The sequence below is a fragment of the Lolium rigidum genome, chromosome 7, assembly GCF_022539505.1.
Source record: "Lolium rigidum isolate FL_2022 chromosome 7, APGP_CSIRO_Lrig_0.1, whole genome shotgun sequence".
Lineage (NCBI taxonomy): Eukaryota > Viridiplantae > Streptophyta > Magnoliopsida > Poales > Poaceae > Lolium > Lolium rigidum.
This window is the reverse complement of record NC_061514.1, coordinates 17,213,533-17,228,774: the sequence shown is the minus strand read 5'-3', so window position 1 is coordinate 17,228,774 and position 15,242 is coordinate 17,213,533. Positions and strand designations below refer to the sequence as shown.

Sequence of the window (15,242 nt, the reverse complement as noted above, 5' to 3'; positions counted from 1 at the left end):
CAACAAGTCACCATAGTTTTTTTTACCGGAACAAGTCAGTGCTACTTTGTGTGTACGTTTTCCCCCTGGCCCTGTAAGTGTGTAACTCTCATGTACAAGAACCTCATCCTGAAGCAATCAGTTTTATCTTTGCGTCGAAACAAGAAAATCAGCGTGCTGTAAATAATAGTGACATGTCGTGGTCGGGCGTGTTAGTACGAAAACGCCGTCAGAGTACCATTGGTTTAGCATGCAAAATACCATATACCAAAGCAAAGGGATACGACGAATAGGCCGACGACAGAAAATATATACGTGGAAGAAACGCCGAAGTAGAGCAAATCGCTAGAGTACCAGACGCTTTACCGCATCAGAATGTATAACCGCCAAGTAATCACTGGTTGAGCTACAACAAGCAAGATCATTTCTTTCGCAAAAAAAAGAAGAGCAAGATCATTTCCCGTACAAAATATATACTCAGTGAAAGCGGCAAGATCGCGTGCACACGCAGGCAGAAAATCATTAAATAAAGTGGCATAAATCGCGATCGCAAGAGCATCTGGGAGAAGGAGGAGTAATTATTTAAGCCTCGAGAGAGAACGGCACACGCACTGGCCTGTCCCGTTCCCGGAGGAATTCCCCAATTTAAGATCTCTCTCGCGGTCTCGCCACCTCCACCTCACTCGCTCGCTGCCGCTCACATGTCGGCGGCCGGCGACGAGAGCGGCGGCGCCGCCGCCCTGCCGCAGGGGCCGGTGCCCGTGGAGCACGTCAAGGCGGCCAACGGGCTCGAGAAGGTCGTCCTCCGCGAGGTCCGGGGCAACTCCGTCGAGGTACGGTATTGCTGCGCACAACGCCCCCTCTCCCTCTCTCTCTCCCTCGGTTCCGCCCGGCACGTGTTCCGGCGGTCAGATCTCGGTGCAGATCCGTGGCGCTGGATGTTACGGAGCGGGAGTGTCTGCAATCGCTGCTCCGATCCCGATCATTTTCCATTTGTTGCGGATTTTCCTAAGCGAGATTGGAAGATTGATCGTGCGAAGCCTGTGATGAACTGATCTCCGAGTGGAGTTCTTACGCGGTGTGCGCAGCAGATCATTGTTCCGACTTCCGACCCCGCTCGTTCAGTACTAGGAGTTTCTGTTTGTAGATGCCTGTAGTGATGAATGGCAGTCGAGAAATCAACACATGATACAAAAAAAAACTGGCCACTGTGATCTATAATGGAGTTCCTGCAGTTTTCCTGAATACGACGCTTTAATAATATGCTAATCGGTCTGATTTATGTGTGTGCTGCGCGATAGTGGCGACCGGATTTGCTTGTAATCGGGGAGAGCCTGCAGGTTAGCAGGGGAAGGTTTGACGCTGCTGAACAGCGTCTATCTCGTGACCAGTATTTATCAAACATTAGTAGCAGTATTCTCATTTGGTCCACCACACAAAACACAAACAACCTGTGGTGTGACAGAGTTTTACCTGCTGGTGCTAGCTCTCCTGATCACTGTTGCCTTTTTTTGTTAAATTGTGATGCAAACATCTCTTGTTCTTCAGAACCAGGGTATGTTTTATTGGCCTTAAATAGCAGTATCCAGTATACACAACACTAGAACAGCGACATCGCACATGGATATCTTCATGATAGTCTCAGCTGTGCGGAGGCCTACTCTCTGAAGAGTGGGTTATAAGAATGAACGGATCCATCTTGGACTGAGTCACTGATGGAATTTTCGCCGACGAGGTAGATAACCAGTATTGCAACGCATAACTTCCTTTAGCTAGGCATATATTGAAGAAGTTTCCTAGACAACTGATTTGCTTTGCTGACTGTTAGGACTCTGGAATGATGTCAAGCACGTCATGTGCATTTATAGGGTATGACATCGGTCAAACATATAGATTTTCTGTTGTTTGGCACTTCAGTTTATCATTATATAGGACTCCCCAAACCTGCATTCCTGTATCTAAAAGTGACCGATGAGGTTATCAAGCCAAACTGATCAGACACTCACTTCTTGATGAACCCCTTCCAATCTACCTCCTGTTGCCTACTTTACTCTCAGTTATCAAGACACTGATGAGTAGTAGGACAGGCATTTCAGCTTCTGCTGATATTACTTTCAGCTGCAATTTGTGGAGAAGGGCCATGAGGTCAACTTTGGTGAAAGATAGGTAAAAATGCCAGGTGAGAATTTGAGATGATAGAGACAATGGTGGGTAGTGAATTAGTTGTCATTTGTTTTTTTTGTTACTAGTGAAGTTTAAGTTTGTGACCCTAGTGCCATGGTTATTATTCCACTTGTCACTTAGAAGTTAACCCGATTATGATTTTCCTACTGTTTGACGTCTGTTTGACATTTCCTGCATGGGCCAAGCCTATGTAATTTGGCATATCAATATTTACGAAGAAGACACATGTGCAAAGTAATCATGAACAAGTCTGAGCCCAGTGTGTTCAGTATTAAAAGTGCACCCATAAAGATGATCGAGAAATCGGTAGCATGATACAAAAAAGTGGCCATTGTGATCTATAATGGATTTTCTTTAATTCCTGAAGACAAAGCTTTAATATGATATTTTTTCTGATCTATGTGCTCGTGACTCTGAGAGTGGTGAGTATTGGTTCATACTGGAATCATTTCCTCGTATCTGGGAGAGGTTGCAGGTTACCAGGGTGGAAGATTTTACTCTGTTGAATACTCATCTCTTTCATGAGCAGGTAGTATATAACTATAGACTCCCTCCATCCCAAAATGTAAGGCGCCCTTGATTTTCGCTAACAACTTATAACTTCGACTATGATTTTTTAAATTATTATAAAGATATTAGATATATGAAATGAAAGAGCTATGCAAGATAAATGCAACGATACTATGTGTACATTCGTGAAACATATAATTTGGTATATATTAGTGGTCAAAGTCATACATCAAAGACCTTGCAAAACAAAGCGTGCCTTACATTTTGGGATGGGGGGGGGGGGAGGGGTATTAAACATCTGTAGAGTAGCACATGCTCATCTCGTCTACTATACACAATAACCGGCGTGGCGACAGTGTTTTACCTTCTGGTGTTTTAACTCTCGTGGCAACTATTTCCTGCTGTCGTGATACAAACAGCTCTAGTTTTGCCAACCTGAGAATTTTTTTCGGCTTAAACTGGTAGTCTACACAACAGTGACAACACATCTGGATATGCTTATGATAGGTCTCTGTTGTGCTAAGCACCTGCTCCGTACAGAGCGGGTTAGGTAAAAACGCCAGGTGAGAGTTTGAGCTGATAGAGAAATGATGGGTGGTAAACTAGTGGTCGTATGTGATGTTGTTACGGGTGAAGTTTAAGTTTGTTGCCCTACTGACATGATTATTGTTCCACCTTTCATTAAGAAAGTTTTTTCTACTGTCTGGACGTGTGTGTGTTGATTCACTAGATAGAGGCCAGTCCATATTGTTTTGCTTATCGTATGCATACGAAGATGACTGGTGTGTGAAGTGATTGTGAAAATATATGTCATACTGATGTTCCACAAGGCCTGGCTATTCAAGCTTCTACATTCGGACCACTATAGTGACACAGGCTGGCACATTGGTTTTTGCTCATAATTTTGGAATATTAAGAATGTTGTTGCAACAAAAAAAATATAGGTATTTTGTCACGGCAGAATTATTAGTTAGATGGACCTTTGATAGAAATGCCACTATAATAGAACAATAAGCTCACTCTAAATCATCTGCCCATCTCTTTTTGCGTTCTAGAGTTCTATGTGACAGGGTGAACCTGGATTATGATCTTCATAACAGATAATAAAATTTGTGTCCATTAGAACTTTCGACATAAGCAAACAGCATCTACCAATCCAAATTAGGATCGGTTCTGAGTTCAACCTTCACAAACAGTTGTTGACTTTCAGAAGTGCTGACTACCTTTTGAGAGCTTTCATTTTTCTTTTAGTTAACCTGTTACAAAATATAACTATTTACTTATTTAGTCCTATATGCTATTTCTTTTAGGTGTACCTGTATGGTGGCCATGTCACATCATGGAAAGATGAGCATGGCGAGGAGCTGCTTTTTGTTAGCAATAAGGTGACATTACTTTCCTTCTTACGTACAAAATATGTTGTTGCTTCTAAAACAATCTCTTAGCATTTTCAATTTTTGTATCTAAATACTGACTCGACTTGATTATCATCAAGACATTTATAACATACGAATACATATCTATTCTGAATGCTAGTTCAGCATTTTATCAGTTCAATACCAGGGCAAAAATATGTGCAGTCAACAGCAAATTTTATCTTCGCTTATGGTTGGCTGTGAAGTCTAACATGTTAAACAATTTTTACATAATTTTCATTACCATCTTTCTCGTATGCCATAGAAATGTGGCGAGGGCCATATTTCAAATTAGCATTTCCCTGCTGCTCATTTTGCCTTGTCAACGTGGCCAAAAAATGTGTGTCTCACTTGTACTGGAATCTTGATCCCACATCTTTCCTGATTGACTATTATTTTTCTTGGCTGATGTCACTCTCCTATCAGGCTATTTTCAAACCTCCAAAAGCTATACGTGGAGGTATACCAATCTGCTTTCCTCAGGTATGAGAATTTTTGTTTTTTGCATTTTTTTCTCGCTTCATTAATTCCCTCTACTTTATGTGGTTTTATTTTTTCTAAGTACTCTTCCTGTTCTAGTTTTCCAACTTCGGACACCTGGAAGCTCATGGATTTGCAAGGAACAGGACCTGGATTGTTGACACTGATCCACCACCATTTCCAGTACCAGTCTTCTAGCAGAGCTTACATTGATTTAATCCTTAAACCTACCGAAGAAGACTTAAAGATCTGGCCACATAGGTGGGAAAATCCCAAATAATTACATATTTAGTGTGTTATCATCATTGTAGGAAATGCGGCATTTTTTTTTTGTTATGGTATTTGTTGTTGAAGCCAAGCATAGTTGCCTGTGTGTTCAAATGGATCAATAACAACAATCATTTCATTGCAGTTTTGAGTACCGTCTGAGGATTGCACTTGGACCTGGTGGAGATCTAATGCTGACTTCACGTATAAGGAATAGCAATGCAGATGCAAAGTCATTCACTTTTACCTTTGCATATCACACATACTTTTCGATTTCTGATATAAGGTATGTATTTTCAGCTGACCATCAAAGAGTCAATGTCACAGTAGCGTTTGAAGTGATCTTATAAAAGTGATCTTATAATAGAAGCAGAATACTTGGTCCTCACTCCCAAGTTTGGTTGTCCGGGTGTCCCAAATCTGTCTATAATTGCCCATCTGTGAACTGCCTCGTTTCTGTTTTCTCGTGAACTGCCCCATTGCTATAATAGTTCTTCTCTTATAATAATTTCGTCCTAATATTTCAGCGAGATAAGAGTAGAAGGTCTTGAAACTCTGGATTACCTAGACAACTTACAAGATAGGGCCCGCTTCACTGAACAAGGCGATGCTATTGTTTTTGAATCTGAGGTGCGATACTTAGGCCTCTTAATTATACTGCCATTTTATAATTTTCTTTGCATCCCAGTTTCTTAACTCAAGGGAGTATGTATATGTAAAATTTACAGTTAGACAGAATATATCTGGGCACACCATCAAAAATTGCCATTATTGATCATGAGAAGAAAAGGACATTTGTTGTGAGAAAAGGAGGCCTTCCGGATGCTGGTATGGTGAACTCTGATATTTGTTTGCTTAGAACTGCAATATATTATCATCATTACAATCGTTGAAGAATGAATCTAAGGAGTTCCTTCATTTTCTCTTTGGTGACAGTTGTTTGGAACCCTTGGGACAAAAAGGCTAAGGCAATGTCAGATTTTGGGGATGACGAATATAAACGCATGGTATGTGTGGAGGCAGCTGCTATAGAGAAGCCAATTACTCTGAAGCCTGGTGAGGAGTGGACTGGAAAATTGGAATTATCTGCAGTCCCGTCTAGTTATTACAGTGGTCAATTGGACCCAGATCGTGTTATTCAGGATTCAGTTGTCCCGGAGGATTCCATCAGCTAGCCCTTAGTGAATCTTGTGCAGGTAACATTTTTACTGATAAAATGGCCATGTGTGGAAGTTGTGAACATGGTATAGACATACAGAGCACGTATAATACTATGTGAACGCCACATTCTATTGAAGCTAGTTTATTTTATTTTATTTAGCCACTTGCATACTATTTTCTTGTACAATGCACTCCAAATTATTTATAGAAGTGCTTAAGTTGTTAAGCCCATACTTACGCAGAATTCTCTAGACACGATTAAGCGAGACCAGATGTTAGGAACTTGGCATAATGCATCTCTAAGAATTATGACAACAAACAGATGGCATTTTCAAGAACTAGGCATGGTACGCAGAACCTGTCTTTTTGGGTAATCAGGGATTCGGTGGAGACTAAAATCTACCAGAATTTACTGGTGAAGCGGCAACCACATTGTGGAAGACCTTTTCTTTTGAGAACTCCAATTACAAAAGACTAGCTTACCTGCACAATGTTTTGTTTTTATCTGCTTACAGTTGTAAGTATCATGATGCTGAGAAATTTCGTACGTAATACATATATGATCCACAGCAAATATTTGTTTCACATCTGTTCTCAATACTGATTGTTCTATTTGCATGGACATGTTTCATGTATTGCAGGTAGACTATTAATATCGTATGCACAAGGGAAATGGCATCAAGGAGTGTCAAAACATTCCTTCCATTCTATTCAATCTTTGTTGTTTTCGGCATGCACATCAGAACAAAGCGAATCTACATGACACAAAGGACAAAACTTTGTTCATATCCTCTTTAGGGATGTTTGAAGAAACATCTCGGATGGGTTGTAAAATAAATTTATGACTGTATTTTATCAGTTTCTTTTATTCTTGGATGCTAAGTTTCATAGTGTAAAACATTCCAAGGTTTTGAGCTGCATGGCTTTGTTGGTGGTTACAGGATCGATGCTTATTTGGATGCATGGTTTACCTGTCTATTGGATGGTTATTCAAATGAAGCAGCGGTGTTTTTGTGTCTGATTAAAGCTGTGATTTTTTGGTAATTCTGTTATGCAATCTAACCAGCAAATGTTGGGTTTTCAGTCTCATCAGCCTAAAAGGTTCAAATTTTATTTGGTTATATACTGATGAACTTCTTTTAAACAATGATGAAGTACTGATTATACAATGATTAGACTTCACAATGTGGAACGGATCAGTGTATGTTATGATTGATTGATTTGGTTGTAAAGAAGGTTAAAATTGAATGTAGGGAATGTTCCAAGTAGTGACTTCAAAAGGGAGGGTTGTCTGTGCTGTAGAGTTTTGCTCCCGGAGGATATTCTCTTGGCATGAACAATAAAATCTAAATATATAGAAAATACAATAAGAAATCTTAAGTTTTATACTTGTTCATTTTAGACTGTAAGTATAGTCTGTGTTGGTGCAAATGTGCATGCATAAAGAAGCAACTATGCTTCCTCAATAAAATATGATAAACTTTGTTGTTCTAAACAAACACACAAAATGACATTGAACTAGTTTTTATCACAGGTTGAACTGTTGAAGTATTTATTCCCCCTTCATAGAAATTTGCAGACAACCAAATGACACGAACATGTACACATCTAGTTTCTTTGTATTCTTTTGACATTCGTACAAGTATTTTTGGCATGCACAAGCATATGGTCCTGGGAGTCGAGTTATCTGGGTACATTTTCTAGGTGTTATGTATATGAATCCTTCAAACATGGATTATTGTTACGAATTTTGGATCCCTAACATGATTTCGGATGATTCATGACAAGATAATTAAGGAGCAGACCTATGTTGCAAGTGTGTCTGATTTTGTTTCACCATTTTCAGTGGAGATACCAACGGTAACCCATAAAATGTTGTAAAATAACCTGTCTCCAAGTGTAATTTATATTTACTAGAGTCATAGGTATGCCAAGAGGGACACTTGGCAAATCAGAGGAAAATAAACCTATCAAAATCTCAAAGTTTTCCCCTCAAAATTCACTTAAAGATAGGTTTTTCTTTCCCGGAACATCAGGTCAACTTTTTGTTGATACCTCCGACCTAGTGAGATTGAAGCTGGCATGGATTTGTTTCCATGCACTTCTTTGTTTCTCTCGCCACTATAAATACCCACTCCAAGGCAAAGTGAGGAAGTTTGAGAAAGGTATGAAAGGGGAAATCTTTGCTTTGAGTTCATATCTATAACTCTCTTTCTCTTGTGCCTAGACCTAATCACCTCCACTAAAATCTTTTGAGAAGCAAACGTTGCGATATCTCTGTGAGATGAAAGTGCATGGATCCCCATGTGTGGTTTGGTAATTAATGACAATCCCTATGGAACAATGTTTGCATTGAGTTGTACTTGAAGGTTTTGTCCATAGACAAATGCTTGAACCATATGGTGGTTCCAACATTGAAAGTGATGACCAAGATGTGCAATGTGTGATCAGAAGAATTGACATGAGAGAGTTTAGAATATTGGAATCATGTCCTGGAGAAGAAGAGGATCATGTGAGCATTCACGGTTAGCTTGAAGACATCATCATTATGAAGAAAGAAGAAATGAAGTGCAACTTCAAGATGAGCCATATCGAAGAGGCTATATATGCTTGAAGCTTGCCTTCCATTTGGTGATCATGAATATGTGAAGATGTGTAGAAGAAGAGGTTCTCCCGTAGTGGAGTATGGGTGAGCAATTCGCAAGACTTCACTAAGAAATCACAATCAAGAAAGGTGTTCCATTTTGAAGCGGTCAAGATCCTCATTATCTACCTCAAGTGGAATATGTGCAAGGAAAATGTTTATTCTTGATAGGGTTTCTTTCTTACCGGCCTTGCAGTGTTAGTTGGAGCGGTTTATATGATAGTTAGCCATACTATCAAGAGGTTGATCGTACCGTTTGGACAGAGCTCGAATCTTTGCATCCTTGGTGTCATATTTCTTGGTTGTTATTTGGATCTTATCCATGAGATGTTTTAGAACTTGTGGTTATTCTCATGACAAGTCTGGTTCATCGAAAATAGATTTTACACGGAGAACTTGTTGCATTTTTTTATGTTGAGTTTTTACCGGTTATTTGATGAAGTTGATTCCACACCTCTTAAATTCATGGTAAATTTTCCTTTTCTAGTCCTTATGGTTTCCAACAAAATTGGTTTCATCCTATTTGGATTTCGGATGTGGAAGATCTTGACATTTTAATTCCAGCTGTTTTTTTGGAGCTCCACACCGGAGACTCCGATGTCTCTTAAGACCAGAGAATCCATATAAAGACTCCGGCCCCAGCATCATTGCAAATATGAAAGTTTGCCTTGCTCACGGTACCCAGGTCAGAGACTTTGTATTGACACTGGTGAGCTCCCCATGTGTGGTTTTGGTAATTAATGACAATCCCCATGGACTAATGTTTGCATTGAGTCATATGTGTAGGAGTTGTCCATAGGCAAGGCTTGAACCATATGTTGGCTTAAAGGTTGTAAATAGAAGAATGTGACGAAGATCAAGTGATAAGTATGTCTTGAAGAAGATGATTGGGTGAGCTCTTATGTGTATCTTCAAGACATCAACATAATGAAGAAAGAAGAAATGGTGTGCAAATTCAGGATGAGACATATCGAAGAGATCATATGCTTGAAGCTTGCCATACATATGGTGATCATGGATATGCGAAGATGCGCCGAATAAGAAGCTATCCCATAGTGGATTATGGGGGAGTACTCGCAAGACTTCATCAAGCAAGCACAATTAAGAAAGGCGTTTCACCTTGTTGCGGTCAAGATCGTCATCATTAAGATCAAGCGGAATGCACAAAATTAAGGTTTGGTCTTGATATGGTTTCTGTCTTACCGGTATAGTGGTTTAGTTGGCAGACCCGGTTATAGGTTAGTTGCCGCACTATCAGGAGGCTCTCAAGTGAGTAACTCAATTATATCATTTGGGGTGAGCTCAAACCTTTGCATCCTTGCATCATCTTTCTTGGTTGTTATTTGTATATTATCCATGTGGTGTTTTAGAGCTTATGCTTATTCTCATGACAATCTCTAATTCATCGAAAACGGATTCCACATGAATCACTTGTTGCGTCTTTTATATTGAAGTTTTTCCCGGTTCTTTGTATTGAGAGTTTTCACCTCTACATTCTTGGAAAATTTTTCCCCAATTTTTGATAATATTTTCACTCTTTGTGGGGTACACTTGTCATCATCTTTCCAACAAAACTGGTTTCACCTAAACCCGAGTTTCCTAACTCAAGTTGTTGCATTTTCTATTTTGGAGGTGTTACCAATTTGTCTCTTTTAGATAGGTTAAACCTTTGTCCATTTAGTTTTAACCTCCCTTGGTGTACTATGATGGTTCTCTACATGATCTTGTAGCTTGTTCCTAGCTTCAATACGATTCCAAGATCACCGAAATTGGAGTCCGGATGCTCAAGTTATGCCCTTTCAGTTTCAGCTATTTATGTCTTTTCCAGGGCCGGAGACTCTGGTCTGGAACCTGTTTTTATCCATTTCGAAGCGTGCCTTGCTCCCTGCATGGGGGTCCGGAGTCTCCAGCCCTCTAGTCCGGAGTCTCCGGTCTAGAGTGGCTGTAATGGTCAGATTTTGTGGGGTTCCTATAAAAATCCCCCTTCTTCCCCATGGGGAGTGGTTACTCATTTTCTCTCTCCTTCATCGTTGACCTTGAGTTGCTCGCTCTTTTTATTCACTCCCTCCATGATTGTTGCACTTATTTGAGGGAAAAGAGAGATGAGATCTACATCAACATCTTCACCAATCAAATCCCTCTCTTTGTGAGGGGAATCCACTAGATCTAGATCTTGGAGAAATTTGGTGTTCCTCCTCCTATTTGTTCTTTATATCTTATTCCCCCAATAGCTTTTGTAGCTTTGGTGGAATTTGAGAGTGAAGGATTTGAGCATCTTAGTGGTGTTCTTGCCATTGCACTTGGTGCATCAGTTTGAGTTCTCCATGGTGATTCGTGGAAGTGAAAACAAGAAGGTTGTTACTCTTTGGTTATTGTAACCCTAGACGGCTTTGTGACTTAGTGGATTTTTTGGGAGCCTCCAATTAAGTTTTGGATGTGTTTCCAAAGCTTTGTTTAAGCCCGGTTTCCGCCTCGAAGGAAATCCCTTAGTGGAACCGTAACCTAGGCCTTTGGGCGAGGGTCACCGGATAATAAGGTGAGGCCTTTGTGGCGCTTGGTGTGTGGTGTGTTACCGCATCTTGGGGTGAGGCCTTTGTGGCGTTTGTGTGCATCGTGCAACCACACCTCAAGGTGAGGCCTCTTGTGGCGCTCGGGAAGCACTAAGCCATCACACCTCTCAAACGGAGATTAGCACTCGAAAGAGTGTGAACTTTAGGATAAATCATCGTCTCTGCGTGCCTTGATTATCTCTATACCCGAGCTATTTACTTATGCACTTTACTTTGTGAAAGTTCAGAGATGGTAAACCTAGAGGGGGGGTGAATAGGTTTCTACAAATTTTAATTCTTTCTTTGCAATATTAGGCTTTGCAGAATATAGATGTGAGCCTAACGCAAACTAGGTGAGGCAACCTAGATGATAATACAAGTATCTCAAGCACGAAGGCTCTCACAGGATATATATAACACAAGTAAAGAGTTCAGTTAGAAATAACCGAAATCACTCGGAGACGAAGATGTATTCCCGTGTTCCCTTTCTTTGCAAGAAGGTACGTCACATTTGGACAGGTGGGAATCCCACGAAGGATTTTCCCAACACCACGAAGGATCACCTTCTTCTTCGAGCCTATCCAACAAAGGAATAGCTCTTTCACTTGTGGTAGACTTTGAGGCAGCCTCCAAACCTTCACAATCTTGTCAGGAGCAAATCTACAGCCTGGATGCTTCTAGACGATTTTGCCCACCTAGGGTTTCCAAGAAACACTAGAGAGTAGGTATCTCGAAGAATACAAGGGGGAACAAGATTTGGCTCGGTGGAACTATAGATCAAGACCTCCTCTAGCTTTTCCCCGGAGGGATTTGAGTTTGGTTGGAAGAGGAGGGAGATCTGAGGCTTTTGGTGTTTCCAATAATGGAGTATGAGAGAGAGAGCTCAAGAACAAAGTGTAGTGTAGTGCCTAACAGTTCCGAGCTAGGAGAAGGGGTATATATAGCTTCACTTGAAATCCAACCGTTGGAGACTTGTCCAGCCTCAAGCACTAAGTCGAGGAGGCCGGTCTGCCGGGCCTGGCACCGGACTGGCTGGTGGCACACCAGGTGCCGCCGGGCCACAGACCGGGCCAGCCGGCAGCCGTTGGGCCTGTACCGGACGAGCATCTCAGCTTACTGGAAGTACCCCGGTGTGCATTGGCGCAGGGGCCGGCAGACGCCGGGCTGTCCGGTGCAGAGGCTGGCGTCGCCGGGCCAAGCGCTGGACCAGCCGGCGGAAACCGGACGAGTGACCGGGCGACAGCGGGGCGAGAGGTGCGGAGTTCCTAGAATGCGCCCGGTGTGCACCGGCGCCACAGCCGGTCTGCGCCGGACTGGCCGGTGCTGCACCTGGTGCCACCGGACCTGGCGCCGGCCAGAGGGAAAACTGGTGTTTCCCTTTTTCATCGAAGTGGGGGGTCTCCCTTCACCTTCTTGTTCCATTGATACACCATTATGACTGATAGACTAATACCTGAGAATAATCTTGTAGGCATGCATTTGTCCGATTACTCTAGCTACGGTGTCATTGTTACCAAAATAATGAATAAGGGTAAAATACCCTTACAATCTCCTCCTTTTTGGTATACGATGACAAACCGAGCTAGAGTCACATATAAGTATTATGATAAGCTCAGAACCTTGATTCCATATAAGATATTAAGACAGCTCCCCCGTAATATGCACTTGGAGAATTTTCGTTTGAATGCAAAGTGCACCATTTGTAAAATATGAGTAGCTCCCGCAATATCTTTAGGAAGCAAGCATGGTATATACAAGTATATAATAAGATATATATATATATATATAAGCAACAAGCATAATCATCCAACATAGAGATTAAGCATACAATAACTTGTCCACACACGAATTATTAAAAGTAGCAATGATTCCGGAAATGAAAGCAAGCAAATAGCACAACCCAAATAAGAAGCAAATAAAGTAGCAATGGCTTGTGCAAAACATCAACATCCATCCAGGAAACCTGTAATCCTAGGCTCTACTCTCTTCTCCCCCTTTGGCATCGGAACACCAAAATGGCAGGAGAGAGCAGGAATGCTAGCGTTCCCATTAATAGAACTCTTCCCCGGTAACTAGGGACTCCTCTTCATCATCATCTTCATTGTATTCATCATCTACAGACCCATCAGAGCTAGACCCAGCAGCATCAGGAGCAGGAGCAGTCCTAAACCTAGTCTTGGGAGGAGGAACACCATGTGAAGATCCACCATGAGCAAACAGGGGTATGTCAAAGTTCTGGACCATGGCATCCTCAATGGGAGGCATCTCCCAAGTTGGAGCAATCACTGGCTCTAGTTCAGGACCAGGAGGAGGAACAAGGTGGTTTCTTGCAGCCATGAATTCATTCTGGCGCCTCCTAGTCTCTTGATTCAGGGCAAGGCTTTGATGAGCCACATCATTGGTATTCCTGCACATTTTCCACATATTTGCCAAGAAGCGAGAGGCACCCCGCTTGGGGCACATAGAGGACTGGAACTAGCAGTCGGGTCATGCATTTCCTTGGACATGCGCTCTGAAGGCATCAACTCAGGGATTTCAGGTTTGTTTCCCCGTTGTGGAATCTTGAAAGGTTCCATCTTTATCACTTCATCTTTCCTATTGTACGGAGATGGAACCACAATATTGATAAGCTGCTGGATGTACTGAGCAAAGTTTAGAGTCATGCGATTGCGAACAAAGCATCTCAGTTCATTGTAGAGAAAGTCGCAGCCATCAATCCTCCTGACTTTCTGAGGACGGTAGTAGTACATGAGGTTGAGATGGTAGGATCGGCAGTCACTCGAATCTCTAGACTTGCTGACTAGACTCTCACGGAATATCTTGGCTAGCACTTGGTAAGAGTAGTACATCCCTGAGATGAGTGGAGGAGCATGTGCAGGCTCTGGAGGGGTAGCAGAATGCAATGTTACCGTGAGTGAATGGGTCCTCAGTGTGGATCTGAAAGCCACAAGCACGGTCACCACCAAGTACCATTGCATTACAAAAGTCATTGTAGTTGCAGGAATACTGCTCCATCCTAGTCATCCAAGTCATAGTGCGAGCAGGATCATCATGGAAGTACACTGTGCAGTGGAACTGACAGACAAGGACCGGGCAATACTCCTCGATATTGTCAGAGTTGCCAGGCTTCAAGCACACAAGATCAAGAAGTCCCATCTTCTGCAAAGTGTCAACCATAAAGCGGTACTCAGTGGCACTGAACATGAGGAGCTCTTCCCTGTTGATGGCCCTGGGCTACACAAAGGTGACACTTCTCATGAACTCTAGACAGCTGTAGAAGTCATCCCAGAAGCAAGCCTGAATCTTGGTCCAGAATTCCCTATCACCATCGGTGTAGGTTCTTTTCTCGAAACGATAGGGGTTTTCCTCTCTGAGTATCCTCCAACCAGCAATTTGAACTGTACCAGTATTGAAATTTGGCTGTCTCTCCACAAGATCATCATCTTGAACTGTATCTTTGCCTTTCCTCTTCTTCCCTGTTGTCTTGCTCCGACCTCCAGCAAAACTGCCCGGACAACTGCTATGAGCTGCTTTGCTAGGCACACGAGAGCTTGTACGACACCCTGGGGGCCTCTCATTCTTGCCCTTCTTGGCAGCAACACGGTTGCCATCACTAGAATCACCTGTGAATGAGCAAATAAAGGGGGGATAGTAGTGGGATAAGTGTACACATCATCAGGAATAAGGAGTCCAAAAGTATAATATGTATACAAGTGTTTTGACGAAATTGCGCAAAAATTTGGGCGAGTCGTTGCATCGGCCAACAGCACCGGGCTTTAGACCGGGCCAGCCGGTCAGGCAGCCGGTCTGCCGGGCGACACGCTTGCCCGACCGATATATGAGCCGGCACACTGGGCCGTGGGCCGGGCTATGATAATTACTTATGAACTTCCAGATTTTTGACACACATTCATGCAAAAAACTCATATACTTGTAAATATTATAGCAATATAGAGTGAATCCCATGAATTGAGGTGTATGACATTCTAATGGGACAAGGTACTAAGCCTAACCCTAACCCTAGATTCTCAAATCCCTAAAAAATGGAGCAAT

General features: G+C 42.1%; 1 pseudogene; it reads left to right on the top strand.

Annotated features, from left to right (window-relative positions):
* Positions 1 to 665: 665 nt before the first annotated feature.
* On the top strand, positions 666 to 7,014 carry LOC124679193 (annotated as a pseudogene).
* The last annotated feature ends 8,228 nt before the right edge of the window (positions 7,015 to 15,242 follow it).